Here is a 24128-nt window from a genome sequence, read left to right on the forward strand (position 1 = left end):
GGGAAAAACCCACTGTATAGTATGCAAAGAAAAAAGTTGAAAGGAAACCAAAACATTGGTTATGGAGTTTTTCTTTTCTTTCTGTTTCTCTTTGTTAGAGTACCTGTAATTTCTCATTTTCTGCAATAAGTATTGACTTATGTAATTTTACTAAAAAAAAATCACATCCTCTATAAAAACATTTGGCTGTTTGTATATGTACGAGTATATGTGAAACAAAATGAGGTGGGGTGCCTTCAGCCAGATCTGGTAATGAAAGACACAGAAGCGATTCAAAGGCAATAGAACCTCATTTTCTAAGTCCAGAGCAGACCTTGCTGAGACACATCAATCAGCAAAAGCATCACTGCCACCACCGACCACTGCCAAAAAGATGTTCAACGTTCTAACTAAACCCTACATTTGTTTTGTGGGGTTGTCTGTAGGTTTCATTTTATAATGAAAGGTTTAAAAAATTAGTCTTAAAGAGTAAGAATGAGCCTGCTCTAATGAATATAAAAGTGATGGAACAATTATGATATCACTCTGAGAAGGTACTAAGAAAACCCAATGGAAAGGAAGCAGAATCAGTTATCAATAATTACAGGGAGGAAGAGAGGGAGGAAAAGCCATCCATATTTATGCCCCAAAGTTAACACTCACCAATAAAAAATTGCATATAATGTTTCACAAATTTATCTATTCACATGTGAGTATCTATTCCTATGTGAATGGGGTGGGGGGAAGATTACATATGTGTAATGTGACTCCATCTATAATGCTAAAAAATACATTTAAACTTCAGGATGGTAATAAGCCAAAACACTGTTATCCTTTTCCATTATGTGAGATAATATGTAGTTACTTATGCTTTATATTTTTTATTTTTCTGTAGTAAGCTTTTATATAATATGCATAACTTCATGTTGGAAAATGTCTACTTCTCGGCATTAGCAGAGAAGTTCAAACCACAGAAACCTAGCCTGAGTGTGGGAACCCATTAATCTGGCCCATTCCCTAACCATAATAAAAACCAGAGCTGTCTGCCCCTCTTACCTTCACTCAAACTATTCCAGACCACTTTGGGTGCGGGCCCTGCTCTCCCCAGAAAGTCTCATTATGTGAGTAATAAATCTTTTCACACCCTCTTAGTGCACATGTGGCCTCATCAGTCTTGACATCTAAACAAATGTTGGAGGAGGGAAATTGACCCTGCCCCTCCACATAGCAAATATAAGACACACTCTCAATAATTCAATACATATAAAAACAATATATGCAAGGCACAACTCCAGGCACATGATATACCCATGCTAAACTACACTATGATATCACTGCTCAGTATCTATTTTGTATAGCCAAGGGACCAGCAGGGGCCTTGAATTGAAACTAACCCTCCCATAAGTGCATGCCCTAGAAAACAGCCCCAGTGTCAAAAGCAAATATAAGTTCTTGATATGACTTCCCCAATAGCCCTCATGAGCAACAATCACCCCACCTCCCAGGGCCTTTTCTTTGGGCACCTCTTAGATAGCCCATCGCAGGGCTTACCAAAATTCTGGTTTGAATTGACCAATCCTGCCTTAGCTTAAGAATCTCAAAGCATTCTAGCCATTGAACTTAATAAAGTCACACACCCCAGGTCCTGTGACTCTCCCGGTCTGCACTTGTATGGCCCTTTCAGACATGCCGAGTACTTCTCCAGAACTTGTTAATAATAAACTTCTCTATTTCAATTTCCCTTGTGGTCTTTAATTGAACTGGGGTTCACCATCCAACACCCCAGGGCTCTACATATAAAATGTCAATTTAACAAAGTCACAACAGCCCTCCAAGGCTACTTGTTTTCCCTCAAACAGACAGTTCCTTTACACGTGGTAATGGCTCAAGTACCTTGAAAGCACAATGGATGGATATCTAAGACTTGGCATGTCAGAGACAACCTAAAACAAAGTCAAGTCACAAAAATCCAAAGAACAAACAAATATGGCCTCTAGAACATGAAAGAGAATATCTTCTGCATAAACAGTATGCTAAGAGCACAGAAGCAAAAAAGCATAATCTATCCTAGGTGTTAGCAAATTTGTTTTTAAGACAAAAAGTAGGGGAGCCTGAGTGGCTCAGTCAGTTGAGCAGTCAACTTTGGCTCAGGTCATGATCTCACAGCTCATGGGTTCGAGCCCCACATTGGGCTCTATGCTGACAGCTCAGAGCCTGGAGGCTGCTTTGGATTCTGTGTCTCCATTTCTCTTTGCCCCTCCCAACTTATGCTCTGTCTCCATCTGTCTGTCTCTCTCTCTTTCTCAATAACAAATAAACATTAAAAAAAAAAAAAAGACAAAAAGTAAACACCTTAGATTTTGCAGACCCACAGACAAAATTGGTATATTATGTAGGTACTTAGATAACTAAAGTGTGACCACCTGAAATGTAAAAAACATTCTTATTTTGCAGGCTCTGAAAAACAAGGTAGTTGGTCAAATGTAGCTAACATGACACAGTTTACTGACATGCTCAATGTAAATAACTGTAAGTAGTTTGCTAATACTTGTTATGGACTGAATGTATGTACTTTCCCAAAATTCTTATGTTGAAGCCCTAACTCACAATATGAAGGTATTTGGAGGTAGGGCCTTCAGGAGGTAATTAGGTTTAGACAGAGTCAGGATGCTAGGAACCCCCACAATGGGATAAGTGTCATTAAAAGAAGAGAAAGAGACCAGAGCATACACACTCTCTCTCCCTGCCATGTTGAGGATATAGTAAGGTGGCTGTCTGCATGCCAGGATGAGGGTCTTCACCAGGGAATGAATTTCCTAACACCATGATCTTGAACTTCTAGCCTCCAAAAATGTGAAATTTATTTAAGCCACTCAGTCTACTGTATTTTGTTATAGTAGTCTTAGGTGACTAAGACAACACGCAAACACAGAGTATAAAGGGAAAATACAGAGATCTATATCATGAACCACTATTTAGGCTATATTAAGGAGCTTGGACTTTATGTCAATGACTGATAAGTCTTCTCAAGTGGTAAATTGAGATCTGCACTAAAGAATATTATTCTGGCTGCTGTGTACAAAATGGACTTAAGTAGGAAAGAAAAACCAGTTTTTGGCACAAAACCAGACACTCAGATCAATGTAACAGAATAGAGAACCCAGAAATGGACCCACAAACGTATGGTCAACTAATCTTTGATAAAGCAAGAAAAAATATCCAATGGAATAAAGACAGTCTCTTCAGCAAATGGTGCTGGGAAAACTGGACAGTGACATGCAGAAGAATGAACCTGGACCACTTTCTTACACCATACACAAAAATAAACTCCAAATGGATCAAAGACCTAAATGTAAGACAGGGAGCCATCAAAATCCTTGGAGGAGAAAGCAGACAAAAACCTCTTTGATCTTGGCTGCAGCAACTTCTTACTCAACATGTCTCTGGAGGCAAGGGAAACAAAAGCAAAAAAGAACTATTGGGATCTCATCAAAATAAAAAGCTTCAGCACAGCAAGGAAACAATCAGCGAAACTAAAAGGCAACCAATGGAATGGGAGAAGATATGTGCAAATGACTTACCAAAGGGTTAGTATCCAAAATCTATAAAGAATTTATCAAACTCAACACCCAAAAAACCAAATAATCCAGTAAAGAAATGGACAAAAGACATGAATAGACACTTCTCCAAAGAAGACATCGAGATGGCCAACTGGCACATGAAAAAATGCTCCACATCACTCATCATCAAGGAAATACAAATCAAAACCGCAATGAGATACCACTTCACTTCTGTCAGAGTGGTTAACATTAACAACTTAGGCAACAACAGATGTTGGCAAGGATGCAGAGAAAGAGGTTCACTTTTGCACTGCTGGTGGGAATGCAAACTGGCGCAGTCACTCTGGAAAACAGTATGCAGGTTCCTCAAAAAATTAAAAATAGAACTACCCTATGACCCAGCAATTGCACTACTAAGTATCTATCCAAGGGATACAGGTGTACTGTTTTGAAGGGGCACATACACTCCAATGTTTACAGCAGCACTATCAACAATAGCCAAAGTATGGAAAGAGCCCAAATGTCCATTGATAGATGAATGGATAAAGAAAATGTGATATGTATATATACAATGGAGTATTACTCAGCAATCAAAAGAATGAAATCTTGCCATTTGCAACCATGTGGATGAAACTGGAGGGTATTATGCTAAGCAAAATTAGTCAGAGAAAGACAAATATCATATGACTACACTCATATGAGAAATTTAAGATACAAAACAGATGAACACAAGGGAAGGGAAGCAAAAATAATATAAAAACAAGGACGGGGACAAAACGTAAGAGACTCTTAAATACAGAGAACAAACAGAGAGTTGCTGGAGGGGGGATGGGCTAAATGGGTAAGGGGCACTAAGAAGACATTGTTCAGTAAATGACAATATATGAGTGTGGAGTGGGGTAAAGAGATTTGAGGTGAAGGAGTCACCACCACACAGAAGACAAATGAAGGATGCTGAATAAGGAGTTTGACAAAAGAGATAGTACAGAGTCAAAGACTGGATTCTAACAGCAAACTCAGACAATTTTCCCCTATTCATCTTTATAAGAGGACTATGTTTCTCAGAATTATATCGAAGATATTATTAAGACTTTTCAGTAAGGATCTCAGCAAAGAGAGGAAGAAAAAAACTTAAATCTATTGCAATTTTCTTCACCAGCTTAGAAATCTGTCATTCTGCACAGGTTAGGAACTACATTATTATACAAAGAAAGAAAACCATGTAACATGGAGACTAGTTAATGTGGGAAAGAGGTTTTGTTCCCATGTTTGTTATGCCAGGCTCCTCTAACTGGCAAGCCTGTACTTATTTAGAGCCAACATCCACATATACCTATTTTACTTGGGAGATCATCTAGTACAACTATAAGCTGGGAGTATGACAATGAGAACCTGAATCTGTATACTCTGGCTCCTAGAGGCTTCCCACAAGCCTCATTGGAATTAAAACTCTGAGTACATATTAGCAAAATCATCATACAATTTCCTTGGCTCTGAGAATACTTTTCCATTCAAATAGAGCAAGCTATGAGACGGTGGGCCAGTTCCTCTTTCCATGAGTTCCTCCTTCACTAAGAAATTAAAGAAAGCCTCCAAGTTTTTGACAAATGAATAGCACCATTACTGTCTATTGTAAATATAATGCAGTAAAATTAATTTTTTCTTATTGTATATAGTTTATGAATTTTAAAACACATATAAACACCAATACCACCAGGACACAGAACAGTGTCTTCACATGAAAATCTCCCGTCCAATCACAGTTACACCCTCCTCCTACCCATAACACCTGACAAACAATGATCTGTTCTCCAACACTACAGATTTGTCTTTCAAGAATGTCATATAAATGGAATCACACCGTATGTAACCTTTTCAAAGTTTATTTATTTTTGAGAGAGAGACAGAGCACAAGCAGGGGAGGAGCAGAGAGAGAGAGGGAGACACAGAATCTGAAGCAAGCCCCAGGCTCCGAGCTGTCAGCACAGAGCCCAACGCGAAGCTTGAACCCACAATCTATGAGATCATGACCTGAGCTGAAGCTAGACGCTTAACCAACAGAGTCACCCAGGAGCCTCCATATGTAACCCTTTCAGACCGGCTTCTTTTACTCAACAAAATGCCTTCAAGATTCACCTAAGCTATGAATATATCAATAATTCATTACTTTTTTATGGCTGAGTAGTTATCCATTGCATGGATGTACCAGTTTGTGTATCCATTTACTCATTGAAGGACATTTTTTTTTTCCAGTTTTTAGCTATTATGAATAAAACTATTATGAACATTCATGTATAGGTTTTAGTATGAATATAAACTTTCCTCTCTCTAGGGTAAATAGGCAAGAGTAGGATTGCTGGGTGGACATAGTAAGTACATGATTGACTTCTTAAGAAACTTCTAAACCATGTCCCAGAGTTGCTCTAAGATTCTGCATTCCAGTTATCAATGAGACTGGCCTTTCCAATATGCCCCTCCCCAGCTTGACTACATATCTTAAGACAGCAGATCTTTTTCCCATTTTAGGACCTTGGTCCCTGTTTCCAAGGAGCTTAGTGGAGACCTTATTCACAAAAAATTGTGTTTCTTTGTTCTAACCTGTCTGGGGTTACCTGAATGTCTGACACAAAGTGCTTGTCTTTGTTTTGCTTAACTTGGAATTCACACAGGGTAGAAAAACAATGGGCATTTCTCAAAACTACTGTAAGGCAAACAATCCATAATCACCCTGGAGCAAAATATGACTGTTGATACATATAATTGAATACTGAAAGACTGAGAGGAAGACTGGCGAGAGTGTGTCCTTGGGAAATTAGACAATCCAAAGGTGCCAAGAATAATGGGGAATTTAGAAAGCTCCAAAATAGCCCAGGGCAGGATACATTCTCAGTAAAGACCTAAGAGGACCCAAAACTTTCAACTCCAGCTGATCTCTAGGCTTGAAAAAGTAGTAAGTGAAGGTTAAGGCAGAGTTATAAAAGGTCAGCCTAAGCACTGAAGAAGTACCCCAACAAAGAACCAGAGTGCAAAGATGAAAGAAAAGGAGGTGTTTTTTTTTTTAATTTTGACTTTGTGATTTTCATTTTCCTGCTTTGAATTATTTTTTTTCTGCCTCCCTTCCTCCTCCTGTTCTGTCTTACTCTCCTTCTCTCCTCCTTTTCTCTTTCTTTCCTTTTTTTGTTTCTGGCATTCAAGGAAATGTCTGCATAAAACACTAAATAAACACAGATTAAAGTAACACAAACTTCTTAGATCAAGCATGACAAGAGAGATTTTACAAAAATAGTTTAGAAAAGTTACTTAAAAAGCAAACAAAGCGAGTAGCAAAACAAACCCTAAAGAAGGTGAAGAATATGATTTCCAGTGTTGTCACATTAAAATATTCAAAATGCCCAGTTTTCAACAAAAACTTGGAGTCATGCAAAAAAGTATCATCCATTCATAGAAAAAAAATGAACAGAAATGATCCCTGAAGAAGCCCAAGGACTGATTGAACTTTTTCTATTGACAGACTTAAAAAAAAAGTCTTCAATATGATCAAAGAACTCAAGAAAACCATAGGCAAAGTATATCTAACCAAGAGAACATCAGTGAAGAGACAAAAAACAACAATTCTGGAGTTAAAGTGTAACCTAAATGAAAAATTCACTAAAACTCCTGGGTATATATCCACAATAAGTAAAAGCAGGATCTCAAAGAGATATGTATACATCCACATCAACTGCCGTATTATTCCCGACAGTCATGAGATGGAAGAATCCAAATGTCCATCAAAAAATGAATGGATAAATGTGGTATATACATAATATAATGGAATATTATTCTTCTTTAAAAAGAAGGAGAGCTTATCACATACAACAACACAGATGAACCTTGAGGACACTATGCTAAGTGAAATAGGCCAGTCACAAAATGATAAATATTGCATGGTTCCACATATATGAAGTAATTAGAATAGTTAAATTCACAGACACAGTAAGTAAAATGGTGGTTACCAGGGACTGGAGGGGAGAAGGGAAAGGAGAGCTTGTTGTTCAATGGATACAGTTTCAATTGTGCAAGATAAAAAAGTTCTAGAGATCTGTTGCATAACAATATGAATGTAGTTAATGCTACTGAACTGTACTTTAAAATAGCTGAGGGGCACCTGGGTGGCTCAGTTGGTTAAGCAGCCGACTTCGGCTCAGGTCAAGATCTCGCGGTCCGTGAGTTCGAGCCCCGCGTCGGGCTCTGTGCTGACAGCTCAGAGCCTGGAGCCTGTTTTAGATTCTGTGACTCCCTCTCTCTGACCCTTCCCTGTTCATGCTTTGTCTCTCTCTGTCTCAAAAATAAATAAACGTTAAAAAATAATAATAATAAAAAATAAAATAAATAAAATAAAATAAAATAGCTGAAATGATCAATTTTATGTAATTTTTTTACCACAATTAAAAATTAAGAAAGTAGAATTAACTGACAACTGTTAAGAATGAAGAGATTATACAATTGTAAACTTACATTTTTTGCATACCTACTTGATGCCAGGTATTGTGGTAATCATTTCAAATAAATTATTTCATTTAGTCCTCATGAAAAAAAAAGAACAAAAAATCACTAGAGAGTTTCAATAGCAGATTTGAGCAGGGAGACAAAAAAGTCAACAAAACTGAAGTTCTGTCCATTGCAATTATTCAGGCTAAGTAAAAGAAAGAAAAAAAAATGAATACAAATAAAAAGATTGAGAGATTTCTGAAGATACATACAGTCAGGCATTCCAACATACGCATGGTAAGAACTTCAGAAGGAGAAGAAAATGAAAAACAGGCAGAAAACATATCTGAAAAAATAATGGCCAAAAACTTCTCAAATTTAAAAAAAGACAAGAATTTACACTCTGAGGAAGCAAATTGAATTACAAAAAGAATAAAAGCAGATAGCACACCAAGGCACATTATATTCAATTTGTCAAAAGACAAAGACAAAGTTAAAATCTGTAAAGCACCTTGCATTATATGCAAGAAATCCACAGTAAAATTAAGTGTCAAGTTCTCACCACAAAGCATGGAGGGCAGAAGCCAATGGGATAACATTCTGAAAGTGCTGAAAGAAAACTCAAACAAGAATTCTCACCCAAGAAAACTATCCTTCAAAAATGAAGGAGAACTTCAGAGATTACAAAATAAAAACAAAAGGAGAAAACAAAACAAAGAAAATGAGTTTGTAACTAGTATAATTGCCTTACCAAAAAATGGTAAGGGGGTCATTCAGGCCCTATATAAATAAGAATTATAAATCCATGTTAACAGGTATACAATGTATTAAGATATAACCTGTGACAATAACATAAATAAAAAGGGAACAAAATTATATAGGAGCTGAGTTTTTATATACTATTGAAGCTAAATTTGTATCAATTCAAACTAGATTGTTATAAATTTAGGATTTTCATTATAATTCCTAGGTAACCAAAGAAATATTTTAGATACACACATTTCTGCATCCATGTGCATCAGAGAAGTTGGTCTGTAATTCTTTTTAGTGGGGTCTTTGTCTGGTTTTGGAATCAAGGTAATGCTGGACTTGTAGAGTGATTTTGGAAGTCTTCCTTCCATTTCTATTTTTTGGAACAGCTTCAAAAGACTAAGTATTAACTTTTCTTTAAATGTTTGGTAGAATTCCCCTGGGAAGCCATCCAGCCCTGGACTCGTTTGTTGGGTGATTTTTAATTATTGATTCAATTTCTTTACTGGTTATGGGTCTGTCCAAATTTTGTATTTCATCCTGTTTCGGTTTTGGTAGTTCAATATGTTTCTAAAAATTTATCCATTTCTTCCAGATTGCCCAATCTGTTGGCATATAATTGCTCATAATTCGCTTATTGTTTGTATTTCTGTGGTGTTCATTGTGATCTCTCCTCTTTCATTCATGATCTTATTTACTTGGGTCCTTTCCCAGATACACACATTTTAAAAATTAGAAGAGAATCAAAAATGTATACTTCAAAAAAAAAATCAATTAATTTCAAAAAGTAGGAGTGCCTGGGTGGCTTGGTCAGTTGAGGGTCGACTTCCACTCAGGTCATGATCTTGCATTTCACAAGTTCAAGCACCTCGTTGGGGTCTGTGCTGACAGCTCAGAGCCTAGACCCTGCTTTGGATTCTGTGTCTCCCTCTCCCTCTGCCCCTCCCCTGTTTGTGCTCTGTCTCTCTCTCTCAAAAATAAACATTAATATATATATATATTATATATTTATATTATATATTATATTGCATATAATATATATTTATTTGTTCTATATATTTAATATTGTTTATTTATAATTTAATATATAATAAAATAATTATATATTTATAATTTAATATATTTATAATATATTTTATATAATATGTAATATTTAATAATATAATATTTATATATATATACTACCCTGATACAAATGCCAGACAAAAACACTACAAGAAAAAAAAAATTCAAATATCCTTGCACTATGGATATAAAAATATCCACATGTACTAGAATATATACTAATAAATTCAACCAATCAGCATATCAAAAGGATTATATAACTGGGATTTACCTAAGAATATAAGCACAGTTCCACATATGAAAATCAATGTAATACACCACATTAATAGAACAAAAAAAACACAGCACTTCAATTAATACAGAAATAACATTCAACAAAACTGATCATTCTTTCATAACAAAAACATTCAGAAATATGGAAATGTAATGGAACTTTCTCAACATTATAAAAGGCCTATATAAAAAAAAAAAGAAAAAAACACATACTTAACATACTCAGTAGTGAAAGACTGAAAAGTTTTTTCCCTAAAATCAGAAGCAATACGAGGATGCATGCTTTCACCAATGCTAGTCAACAATTATCCAAGAAAATTAAATAAAAAGGCATCTGAATTGGAAGAGAAGTAAAACTATCTCTTTTCAAGGATGACGATTTTATTTATACATGATCATATATATACATATATGTGTATACATATATATGTATGTATACATATGTGTATACATATATATGTATACACATATATGATCATATATATACATATATACATAGATACATATATACATATATCATCCCAAAGAATCCACGAATTACTAGAGCTAATAATAAATTCAGCAAAGTTGCAGAGTACAAAGTCAACACTGAAAAATCAGTTATTTTTTTTCCTATACACCAAAAGGAACAATCCAAAAAAAAAAATTAAAAAAACAATATTAACCATGGCATCCAAAAACAAAAAGCCTAGAATAAATTTAACCAAGGAGGTAAAAGACTTACATGCTGAAAAAGACCTCTAGATAAATGAAAAGACATTTTGTGCTCATAAATTATAAGAATTATGTTGTTAAGATGGCTACTACCCAAAGCAATCTATATTTTCAATGACATCTCTTTTAAAATTCTAATGGTCTTTGTTGAAGAAATGGAAAAACTGATTCTAAAATTCAAATGAAAATGTGAAGGGTCCCAAATACCAGAACAGTATTAAAAAAGTACAAGTTTGGAAGACTCATACTTCCTGATTTCAAAACTTATCATGGGGCGCCTGGGTGGCTCAGTCAGTTAAGCATCCGACTTCAGCTCGGGTCACGATCTCGCGGTCCGTGAGTTCGAGCCCCACGTCGGCCTCTGGGCTGATGGCTCGGAGCCTGGAGCCTGCTTCAGATTCTGTGTCTCCCTCTCTCTCTGCCCCTCCCCCATTCATGCTGTCTCTCTTTGTCTCAAAAGTAAACGTTAAAAAAAAATTTTTTTTTGAAAAAAAAAAACATCATTATGATAGAGTAATCAAAACATGTAATTACAGATTACTACAGTATTCAAAACAGTGTGTTACTGACAAAATGACAGAGATACAGATCAAAAGAACAGAACTGAGAGAACAGAAATAAATGTATACACCTCTGGCCAACTAATTTTTGACAAGGGTGACAATATGCACTCAATAAGGAGAGAATCATCTCTTCAACAAATGGTGCTGAGAGAGTTGAATATCCACATGCAAAAGAATGAAGTTGGACCATTTCTTCACACCATAGAACTGCAGAGAAAAACTAAATGGATCAACAATCTAAACATAAGAACTAAAACCATAAAACTTCAGAGGAAAACACAGAGTTAAATCTCCATAACTTTAGATGTTGCAATGAATTCTTAAGATATGACATGAAGAGGGGTGCCTGAGTGGTTCAATCAGTTAAACGTCCAACTCTTGATCTTGGCTCAGATCATGATCTCATGGTTCATTAGACTTAGCTCCAAGTCAGGCTCTGTGCTGATGGCATGGAGCCTGCTTGGGATTCTCTCTCCCTCTCGCTCTCTGCCCCTTCTCCACTCGTGCTTTCTCTCTCTTTCTCTCAAAATAAACATTAAAAACGAGATACTACATCAAGAGCATAATGAAAGAAAATATAAATTGGACTTCATCAAAATTAAATTTGCACTTCATCAAAATTGTGGATCATAGGATATTATCAACAAAGTAGAAAGACAACCTACAGAATAGGAGAAAATGTTTGCAAATCATGTGTCTGATAAGTGTCTAGTATCCAAAATATATGAAAATACAAACCAAAATTTTAAAAAGGGGGTAAAGGACTGAATAGACATTTCTCTGAAAAAGATATACAAATAGCCAGGAAGCACAAGAAAAATGAACAACATCACTATTCATTTGGGAAATGTAAATCAAAGCCAAATAAAATATCATTTAACACCTAGTAGGATGGCTGTATTTTAAAAAAAAAAAAAATTAAGGTTAAAAAAAATTAAATGAAAAAAACAAAACTGTTATCAAGGATATAGAAAACCTAAAGACTTATACATTGCTAGTGGTTTGTAAAATGATTCAGCCGTAAGGTGAATATATCCATATTTGCTTACTTTTTCTAAAAGCATTTGAGTAACAAAAAATACATAAAAATTTTTTAAACTATAATAGATATATTCATATTTCTTTCCCTGCTTAGCCTCAGTAATATTATATTCTTATGAAATATAGATATTGCTTGGATATTTGGGTGGTTTCCAATCTTATTATTACAAACAATGTTTAAATGAATCCCTAAAAATCAAAAGTAAAATTATACACACAAAACCAACTATATATCAAGTTCATGGAATAACCATTCAGGGAGAAACTATTTCAAGTAGAAAAAAAAAAGAAACAAAAACCCTCAAGCTGTTTTTAGTAATTATATTTTCTATGGTAGTATTATTATTCAGAAACCTTCATAGAACAAGATAATCCCATCAACCATTGCATTCCCTACATTAAGACATCACCAAGCAGTTCTGGTTTTACAATACTAGGTAAGGCATAATATTATTCTCCATAAAACATTCAGGTAAAGGAAACCAATCATTTCACATAAAGCCTATTTAAACATTCCAGTTTTCATCTGAACTTTTATTTTAATCCCATCAATCCATAAACATAACTATATTCTCTCAGTCTAAAAGTAGCCCTAGTTAGGACATCATCAACAGGTTTTGATACCAAAACCTGGGGGTTCCTGTGGTAAGGAGTCTCAGAAAGGTCTCGTTTACACCCAGTCACCATTTTACCCACTGGCATACGTTAAGGCCTTAGGTCCTCAGAGGGGAAGAAGTAAGAGCCAAGAGACCTTGATCCTTCTTCAATCTTCATTTTGACTTATCTACCAGATCACAGTGTCAGGTGATTCCAGGTCAGGTTTCTCATTTCCATCTTTGCCTTTCACCTTTTAAATTCCTCCAAACTGGGATAAATAGGGTGGAGTCATAGGGGCCCTGTAAGGTTGTGGAGCCAGCACTAGCTCCCATTGGTACACTCAATCTTCAATAGCCCTATATTAATACCTCTGCTTCAACCTCATTAATGTTCAATACATTCATCCCATGTCTAATAAACATTGAGCCCTGAAAGAACAAGTCCCTAGGCACTCCCCTTCTGTCTTTCTCCTTTACCTTGTTAATGATTCTATTTTTTCTTAAACATCTTTAATACCTCTAAGGGAAACCGAAACAGTAAATATGACAAAGTTTTTTGAACAGTTGCTTGGTTTTACAGCATGGTTACATGGGGTACCCATTTAAAAGGGCCCCCCTGGGCACCTAGGTGGCTCAGCTGGTTCAGTGCGCCGACTCTTGATTTCAGGTCAGGTTGTGATCCCAGGGGGGTAGGACTGAGCCCTGCACTGGGCTCCACACTGAACATGAAACTTGCTTAAGATTCTTTCTCCAGAGACACCTGGGTGGCTCAGTCAGTTAAGCAACCGACTTTAGCTCCGGTCATGATCTCACAGTTTGTGGGTTCAAGTCCTGCATCAGGCTCTGTGCTGACAACTTGGAGCCTGGAGCCTGCTTTGGATTCTGCATCTCCCTCTCTCTCTGCCCCTACCCTGCTCATGCTCTGACTCTGTCTCAAAAATAAATAAACATTAAAAAAAATTTAAAAAAGAAAAGATTCTCTTTCTCCAGTGTGGAGGTTCTTCAAAAAATTAAAAATAGAATTACCCTGTGACCTAGTAATTGCACTACTAGAAATTTATCCAAAGGGTACAGGAGTGCTGATGCATAGGGGCACATGTACCCAATGTTTACAGCAGCGCTATCAACAATAGCCAAATTATGGAAAGAGCCCAAATGTTCATCAACTGATGAATGGATAAAGATGTGGTATATATATACAATGGAATATTCCTTGGCAATGAGGAAGAATGAAATCTTGCCATTTGCAACAACATGGATGGAACTGGAGGGTATTATGCTAAATGAAATAAGTCAGTCAGAGAAAGAGACATCATATGTTCTCACTCATATGTGGAATTTGAGAAACTTAACAGAAGACCATGGGGGAAAGAAAAGGGGAAAAATAGTTTCAAACACAAAGAGAGGCAAACCATAAGAGACTCTTAAATACAGAGAACAAACTGAAGGTAGATGGGGAGAGGGCGGTGGGAGGGAGGGGGAAATGGGTGATGGGCACTGAGGAGGGCACTTCTTGGGAGGAGCACTGGATGTTGCATGTAAGTGATGAACCATGGGAATCTACTCCCAAAGCGAAGAGCACACTGTATACACTGTATGTTAGCTAACTTGACAATAAATTTTATTAAAAAAAAAAAACAGATTCTGTTTCTCTTTCCCTCTGCTTCTCTCTCTGGCGCGCTCTCTCTCTCTCTCTCTCTCTCTCAAATAAAAAGAAATGAAAAATAAAAAAAATAAAAGGGGCCTCCTTAATCACAGCAGTTATCATGATCTGGTTAAGGGGCATATTCCATAGATGACTATCCCAATGACCATAAACCCTCTCCAGTATGGCTTGCTAAAAGGTATATAGCCACTTCATCTGGGGCTTTCCACTACACGTTTATAGAAGAAAGATACTTTCTCTTCTCAGGAAACAAACTTTACAGCAGCTTTTATCCAGTCCACCAGGCTACCTGTTCCCACTGCATTATAGCCATTTGTGACTGTTACATAGTGAGCTGTGCATTCTGTGTCAACCAAACACTCTCTTCCAGTCTGCAGCATTCAAAACCAAAGATATTGACCCTAAATTAGTCACTCTTACAATCCATTTCAGTAAAAGTTCTTCAAGAAACTAATGATGTACACATTCATAATATGAGACAACTCCTTGGCACTATAACCCCTGGTGTCAGAAGTTTCTTGGTTTTGCCTTCCTTCCAACTGGACTATCTTCCTAGTAACCAGAGGTCATAATAATACTCTCTGTTGTCCCAGAATAATCTTTCCCATTGCTGGTGGCTTTAAGACTATTGGGTTGTAGTTCAGACTGACTGAAATCTAAGCTTGGCTCAGTATCAAAATCCACTCCAGAACTCTATATTACTTTCATTTTAGCTATGCACATAACAATAATCAAGGAATTGTATATTTAGGTGGTTTCTCATGTATATATCCAGTGAGCCATCTCATTGGGAGTTGAATCCACCAACACTTCTAAATTCCATTCCATACTTTTACTTATGGATCACAGTATAGGTGCACTTTCATATCATGAGTGAATATACAGCAATCCCAAAATTAAAAATTCATTATCCCTTTGCCCCCTCATCCCTTCTCTTCTCAAACCACCTGTTGCAGTCAGTCAGGGTTGATATAGCAAATTTCACTTTTTATGACACAAACTGCAGTGACCTTTCATGCTAACTATCCAGAGTTAAAACAAACTCCAAAGGTTAAAAGTAGAGCCTTCCAAAGACTGACCTTAATTCAGATACCACCAGCTAAAATTCAGGGGCTCCTAGGCCCTAAACAAATCCAGAGGTTCCTGCTACTCCCTCCCTCGGGTTCAATAATTCATTAGAACAACTCACAAAACTCAGGAGGGCAATATAGTTTACAATTACAATTTTGTTATGGCAAAAAGTATATTAATCATGACCGGCTAAAAGAACAGATACAGAGGGCAAGGTCTAGGATTACCCCAAATGCAAAGCTTCTGTATTCTCTCTCTGTGGAATCAAAATAGGTCACCTCCTTGGTATAGTGATGAGTAGCAATATGCACAGAGTACTGTTAACCAGGGATGCTCATCTGTGATTCACTGTCTAGAGATTTTATTGGAGTATCCTTACATAGGCAATTGATCAAATCATTGGCTATATACTGAACTCAATCTCCATCCCACTTCCTCTGTTCCCCAGAGGTCAGACTAATATCATATGGCTCAATGCCCCAACTCTATAAATCACAGGTTTGGTTGTTCTTTCTCCCCATCCTGAGTCATCTCATTAGCATTAACTATTAAGGTCACTGTGAACAAAAACACTCCCATCACTTCAGAAATTCCAGAGATGGAGATGTTCTCATGCACACACTAGATACAAAAGCCAGCTGAATTCTTTGTTATACAACACAGGGCTTACTATAAGACAAAACAAGACAACAACACAGCATGTTATTGGCTAAATAGACACATAGATCAATAGAACAGAACAAAGCTCAGAAGTAGATCAACACAAATATACTCAACTGATTCTGACAAAGGAGAAAAGGCAATTCAATATAGAAAGGATAGTCTTTTCAACAAATAGTGCTGCAACTCTTAGACAAAATTATATACAAAAAAATTAACACAAATACAAGTATATACAAAAATTAACTCAAAATGGATCATAGACCAAAATGTAAAATACAAGACTATAAAACTTTTTGAAGTAAACAAAGTAGAAAACCTACATGACCGTGGGTTTAATGATTTTTTTAACTATACTATGAATAGCATTAACTGTGAAAGAAAACATTGATAATTTGGAATTTATTAAAACTTCTGCTCTGTGAAAGATGCTTTTAAGAGAATGAAAAGACAAGGCATAGACTAGGAGAAAATATTTGTAAAACACATATCTGATAAAAGATTTATATCCAATATATACAGAGAACACTTAAAACTCAACAAGAAAACAAATCAATTAAAAAAAAATGGGCAACAGATCTAAACTGACATTTCACCCAAGATACACAGATGACAAATAAGCATATTAAAAGATGTTCAGCATTATTTGTCATTAGGGAATCGCAAATTTAAAACAACGAGATACCACTGTACACCTATTAAAATGCCTAAAATCCAAAACACTGACAATATCAACTGCTGGTGAGAATGAAGAGCAACTGGAACTCTCACTCACTGCTAGTGGGGATGCAAAATTGTAGTTACTTTACACAACAGTTTGGCAGTTTCCTACAAGGCTAAACATAACCTTACCATATGATCAAGCAACTGCACTCTTTGGTATTTCCCAAAATAATTAAAAACAACAACAACAATGACATCTGTCCACAGAAATACCTGCATGTGGATATTTATGGCAGCCTTATTGATAATGACCCAAAATTGGAAGCAACCAAGATTTCCTTTGATAAATGGATGGATAAACAAACTGTGGTAAATCCATGCAATGTAATACTATTTATCAATTTAAAAAATGAGGTATCTGGGGCGCCTGGGTGGCTCAGTCGATTAAGCGTCCAACTTCGGCTCAGGTCAAGATCTCACAGTCCATGAGTTCAAGTCCCACACCGGGCTCTGCGCTGACAGCTCACCCTGGAGCCTGCTTCAGATTGTGTCTTCCTTTCTCTCTGCCCCTCCCCCTCTCATGCTCTGTCTCCCTCTCTCAAAAATAAGTCAACATTAAAAAAAAATTTTTTTTAATAAAAAATAAATTAAAAATGAGGTATCAAGTCACAAAAAAGACATGGATGAATCTCTAATGCATATTGCTAAATGAAAGAAGCCAGTATGAAAAAGCTATATACACTGTATGATTTCAATTACATGACATTCTTAAAAAGGCAAAACTATAGAGATATATCAGTGTTTGCCAGTGGTTCACTGGGGAGAGGGATAAATAGATGAAGTGTAGGGAATATTTTTAGGATGGTGAAAGTATTCTTTATGATACTGTAATGGTGAACACAAAACATAAGCATGTCAAAATCCACTGAACTTTACAGCACAAGGAGTAAACCTTAATGTATGCAAATTTAAAAAATATTTTAGGAAATAAGGGTCCCTGGAGGGAGTGCAGAATGTGACAGAAGTCTAAATGTATTACAAATATATGAAACCACCTCACTGAAAGGGATGAGTGGTATAAGGTTGACCTAAGTAACTTCAGAAATGAAAGGAGTCTTAAGACTAAAAGCTAAGAAATTCCATAAGCACTAGTTAATAAAGGTGTTTCCTGTCAGAGTACAAAGTGACAATCTGATAGGACTATATATGTGTACTGGAACTGAACAATTACATACATGGATGGCTGACGGTAAGCACCTTTCTCCCTGTTGGAGTGGGGGTTACAAACAAACAAGGGGTAGAAGCAAGAATTATGCACAAGGTAATGGGTTAGAATTGGACATATCAATTTGTGAACTCATATTTAGCTCAAAATACGAATGTTAACATACAGAAATATTTATAGATAGGTGTATATACACAGGTTAGTACACACACACACATCTCTGCTTTCAGCTGACAAAATCCAGAACCAAAACTCTGGTTGCCACACCCCTCACATGCAAATTTTGGTTTCTAATACAATTCTCCAATTAGAAACGAAGGCTCTTTGGAGAAAAGGGCTGATTCTAAGACTGAGGCAGGAAATATACAAGATGAGGTTGGGGCATCTTGTAGTGCTAGAAAGCTTAAAACAAACAAACAAAAAAAGGTACTCAAAACAAAATAACAAAAAATATAATGATAGGGGTATGAATTAGAACCAAAAGTATAAAATATATAAGCCCACACTGATATAAAGAAATGACTAAATAAATAAACAAATACATGAGGAAGAAAAGACAAATCCCTTTCCATCTTGCAGTAGAAATCCAAATAATTTACACAGACATACTCCACCCTTACGGAGGTAGAGCATAACTAGCTACTCCATAAGTGTAGACTGCCCAAAGTGATGTTTCCCAAAGACTACACTATGGAAAGAGAGAAGAAAAGAACAACTTTACTGTGGATAAACCTGAAAAACACTATCTCAAGTCAGGTAATCATGGTCAACAGCAACAATGGTTAAGTTACATTGACAGTATGCATCTTTGCAATGATATGATAAGAATGCACTTTTTAACTCTGTGGCCTTTTGTCCAAAAACAAAATTTCCCCAGTCTAATCATAAGGAAAACATGAGACAAATCCCATTTGGGAAACATTCTACAAAACATTTGCCTAGTAGTATTCCTCAAAACTGTCCAGGCCATCAAAAACAAGGAAAGTCTGAGACACTGTCACAACCTAGAGGAGTCTAAGGAGACAGGACTGCTAATTGTAAGACAGTATCCTGGACAGAATTCTAGAACAGAAAAAGAAGGGGAAAACTGAGAATATCTAAATAATATGGACTCTAAATAATAAGATATAAATATTGGTTCATTAATATGACAAATATACTAATAATATAGTGATTTGCTAATAATAGAGGAAACTGGATGTAGGATATACAGGAACTCTCTATATTATCTTTGCAATAATTTTTAAATCTACAACTCAAGTTTACCAAAGACTGAACATTTACTGGGATTTTAATCATAAGAAGTGATTGTTCATTTTTTTAGAGGAACAATAGTGAAATTTAGCTATGTCTGAACAAGAATACTTATCTTAGTAAAACATTCAGAAATAACTAATTAGTAATACAGAAATATCTACACATAAATATACAAGTATACACTTACATATATGTTAATACCATTCTAAAAATTATATTCATATAATTTTATATTATATCACATAAATCACATAAATCATGATGATGTCTAAGACTCACTTAAATTAAGCCCATTTGGAGGAGAGGAGTGGATGAATAGGGTTATAAATGGGAAAAGGCCATGATTTTGAACATTCTTTAAGTTGAATAACTGATATAGTGAGCCCCCTTACTCTTCTCACCAGGTTTGAGTATGTCTGAAATTTTTTATAAAAAATTAAGTAATTGCCTGATCTAGAAACAGTAAGGGCCAGGGGTGCCTGGGTGGCTCAGTCAGTTAAACATGTGATTCTTAATTTCAGCTCAGGTCATGATCTCACGGTTTGTGAGTTTGAGCCTTGTGTTGGCTCTGAGTTGACAGCGCAGAGGCTACTTGGAATTCTCTTTTTCCCTCTCTCTTCGTCTCCCTCTCTCTTTCTCAAAATAAATAAATAAACATAAGAAAAAAAGGGGGCCAGAAAACAGACTCCAGGAAAAAAAAAAGGTTAAAAAAATTAAAAAATGAACAGAAATAGGAAAATAGAGAAAAGCGCATAAACTCATGTGACATATAATAACCAATCATTCGAACTCTAGGAAAAGGGCACAGAAACAATGGAGGTGATAAAAAAAAATTCAGATTTGAAAAGGATAATGGATCAAACTCCTCATTTAAGAATGCTTCAAAAATTCTTGTTTATAATTATTATCTTGCAGAGACCCAAACATATTTAGTGAGTGAAAATAAATAAATCCAGACTAACATTCTGCTCCAGTAACTTTTTTTTTTAATGTTTATTTTTGAGAGAGAGAGACGGAGAGACAGAGTGCAAGCTAGGGAGGGGCAGAGACAGGGAGATAACAGAATCCAAAGCTGGCTCCAGGCTCTAAGCTGTCAGCACAGAGTCAGATGCAACCTGAGCTGAAGTTGAACGCTCAACAGACTGAACCATCCAGGTGCCCCAGTAACTTCTAATCAGTGTTCTTCCTTGTCTCTCACTTCCATCATGACATTGAAAAATCCCTGCTCAGAGAAATTTCAGATGTAGTTTTGCTACAAGACTCTTCCTGAAATAAAGCTAAGGCAGTTAGTCTAACTGTAAAGAAAACTCAAATAAATGGCCAGATGTGATGAGAGTGACCAAGTTTAAATAAGCTTATAAAATATCCCTACAATGCATGCATTTTACAGAAGAAATTTCCTTACTATAGAGATGGTTCCCAGACCAAGAGAACAGAACTCTATTAACATGTCTACATAAATTCTTTACAAAGAATACCCTATGCTTAAATAAATAAATAACTGTTCATCATTGTATTCTCTGTGAATTATGTAAATAAAAAGAGAAGACTTCAACTATAGCTCGCTATTTCTCTTTTGCTCTCATGAAATGATGATCTTAGATTTTCCTCCATTCTTCCCAGGAACAAACATAAACACATTTTAATACCCAGGAATACCTTAAAAAAATAAACACAGTATATAAATTTCCAAATCTAAGAGCTCCAGAGGAAGAAAGGACTACTCACTGTTTCATTTTGAGATCTCCATGCTGAAATTATGATTGTCACAACATACTTGAAGAATTCTACTGCAACAAAAATAGAAATTCCAGAGAAATGAAGTATCTTCTTGATAAAGAAAATAATGCCTGGAATAATACCTGTGAATAGGTTAGGTTACACGGCAAAAGAGGAATTAAGGTTGCCAGGGGAATTATGACTGCCAATCAGCTGACCTTAAAATAGGGATTTTATCCTGGATTATCGAGGTGGGTCCAGTGTAATCACTCCTTAGAGTACAAGAGAGAGGCAGGAGAGAGGCAGAGGAAGAATGGTCAAAGAGATGCAGCGTTGCTGGCTTTAAAGATGGAGGAAGGGAGGAGGGCATGATTCAAGGGCAGCTGCTTAAAACTGGAAAAGGTAAAGAAATGGATTCTTCCCTAGAGTCTCCAAAATGAATACAGCCCTGCTGACACCTTGATTTCATCCCACTGAGACCTGTGTCTGACTTCTAACCTACAGAACTATAATAAACGAGTGTTGTTTTAAGACATTAGGTTTGTGCTAATTTGTTACAACAGCAAGAGAAAGCAAATACAGTACATTGTCTCTTTAAATTTTGTAATTAGACTTATTTGCTTCTTCTGTTTTAAATCCAACTCTATTCCTATTGCTTGCAAAGTTTAGAGTATAAGTATCTGTTCCCTCCTTTCTGCAGTACTTCCCAGTGGGCTGAAAGAGAGAAAGCCCAACACATAAGCACAATAGCAGCTGAAAAGGAAGGAGAGAAGAGTCAGTGTGTGATCTTGTATGGAACTTCCAGTCAATGTAGGTAAACTTTCTCTGCCCTGCCAGCCTTGTAATACGTTGTGGAGTTCAGCAAAAAGTCCAAGTCAAGTTCTGCTTGACTTGACTTAAACCTTTTTTAAATTTACTTTAGCCTTTACAGGTTTTAGATGAATAATTTTAGCCACATTGGTTATAATGGTGGGTGGCAGATTTCAGTTAACATGTATGTTTGTTGAAAGTTTAGCTGAGCTACTCCATCACATTGCTGCCTCAGCATGCATTTTTTGGCTAAGGTGCCTGAGAGGGTCTGAAATTGACACTAATCCCTTGCGCAAATGTAAGCCCTAGATGACAGCCCACAGTTACAAGTAAATGTAAGTACCTTGCCTTCAACACCTTCCCCTGGGGGCCCTCAGGTAAAATCGCTGTGAAGCTTACCAAAACCCTTGCTCTTTATAGTCTGACTGGACAATCCACCTTGGCCTAGGAACCCCAAAACACTCCACCCACATACCCTAAAAAGGCATACCTAGATCATCACTCTTTCTGTTTGTATCTTGCCTTTAACCTTCCTGTGTGGCCCCTTGGGAACGGGATATACTTCTTCCAAGGCCTGTGAGTAATAAACTTCTCTATCTCTGCTCACTATCCAGCATCCTGGGGGCTCTACTTAACAAATGTTGATTTAACAAAATCATAACAATGTTTAATAAATTGAAATGCCAAAATGCATTGGTGATTTAGTGTAGTACTCTTGTTGGATGATGGAAAGATGAATGTATTTAATGATCCCAAATCCTTCAGTGGTCTGAATTTCCTTCTTTGAGATTCAATTTTCTTTCTTTAAACCAGTCCATTTCCAGTGCATCAGTGAGTGCCAATAATGGCTGAGTATCAGACTTACTGCATATTACATAAAATGGAGTTTATTATGCTGTTTCCTATGCCTAAAATGAATGCTCATCCTCTCTCTTCCTTGGCCAATTGGTTAACTTTGTATTCATTTTTTGAAACAACTCAGATGTCACTTCCTCTTCGAAACCTTCTGAACACACACACACACACACACACACACACACAGTTAAACCTCCCTTCTGCATTATTTTGAGACCACATGCATACTAACCATATAATGCATAAAATTACACTATGATAATTTATTTATAGTATATCTGCCAACCATACTAGTCTTTGTATTCATCAAGAACAAAGACAACCTTATCCATATCAGTATCTTCAGCACTTAACAGTATGCCTGGAACTACAGTAGAAGCTAAGTAAATAATTACTAAATTAAACTTCCTATTATAATAGTCTATAATAAAATATATAGAGTGAAGAAAAATATTATGTTTAAAGGGTTACCAGTTATATTTGATAAATTTAAACTTTTTTTCATACATAAAAGTTACATTAACAGGCCAAAAGAACCTATAATAATAATCAAATGCATGTAGAAGATTCACTAGTTTGGGGGAAAAAATTAATTAAAACAAAATTTAGTTTCATCTTATTTTGTCCCCTTATCTGTAAAAAACAAAACAAAACAAAACAAAAAAATAACTGAGTTGGATTAGATCCTTCTATGTGTTCAAGTTCTGTATTCTGTACCACAGCATAGCTGAATGTATCAATATCAGTTTGAGGTTTTCATTTACCTATATTAAGACGGTCTCAACTTTCTGAAAGCTGTCCCTCCACTATGACATCCATGCTAATGTCACATTTTTAGTTCCTTGCACCTTGCTATTATGACACGTGGTACCTTAGAAACTTACTTTGTAAATAGGTTATGTCACAATGTAAAAGGAAAAGTACTGAATAGTATTAAATGGTAACTTTAAGTTTTCTGTTTATCTCAAATTAAATCATTAACACACATTTCAACAAGTATATATTAAGCCCTTACTTAGTGCCAGAAACCTAAAAGAGGTGATAAGAGAGATAATGAAGTATCACGTATATTTAAAATAAGTAGTAGTAGATTAAAAGCAATCAGGCAAGATGTCTGGGTGGCTCAGTCGGTTAAGCGTCCAACTCTTTATTTGGGCTCAGGTCATGATCTCACGGTCATGAGATCAAGCC

At 36.1% G+C, this 24128-nt stretch overlaps 1 protein-coding gene across 10 annotated transcripts in view; it reads right to left on the reverse strand.

Annotated features, from left to right (window-relative positions):
* CCSER2 (coiled-coil serine rich protein 2) overlaps positions 1 to 24128 on the reverse strand; it is a 187876-nt gene that overhangs the window by 95491 nt on the left and 68257 nt on the right. The window contains exons 1-2 of one of the 10 annotated variants that reach the window (XM_060642302.2): positions 23702 to 23749; positions 21282 to 21343 (exon numbers count right to left, since the gene is read on the reverse strand). The exons of 7 other annotated variants lie outside the window; for them this stretch is intronic. The gene's annotated coding sequence lies outside the window, so the exon portion shown is untranslated. Of the gene's footprint in view, positions 1 to 21281; positions 21344 to 23701; positions 23787 to 24128 lie in introns of those variants that run through there. 2 more of the 10 variants (XM_060642303.2, XM_060642304.2) reach the window with 2 other exon arrangements.

The sequence above is a fragment of the Panthera onca genome, chromosome D2, assembly GCF_046562875.1.
Source record: "Panthera onca isolate mPanOnc1 chromosome D2, mPanOnc1 haplotype 2, whole genome shotgun sequence".
Taxonomy (NCBI): Eukaryota; Metazoa; Chordata; class Mammalia; order Carnivora; family Felidae; genus Panthera; species Panthera onca.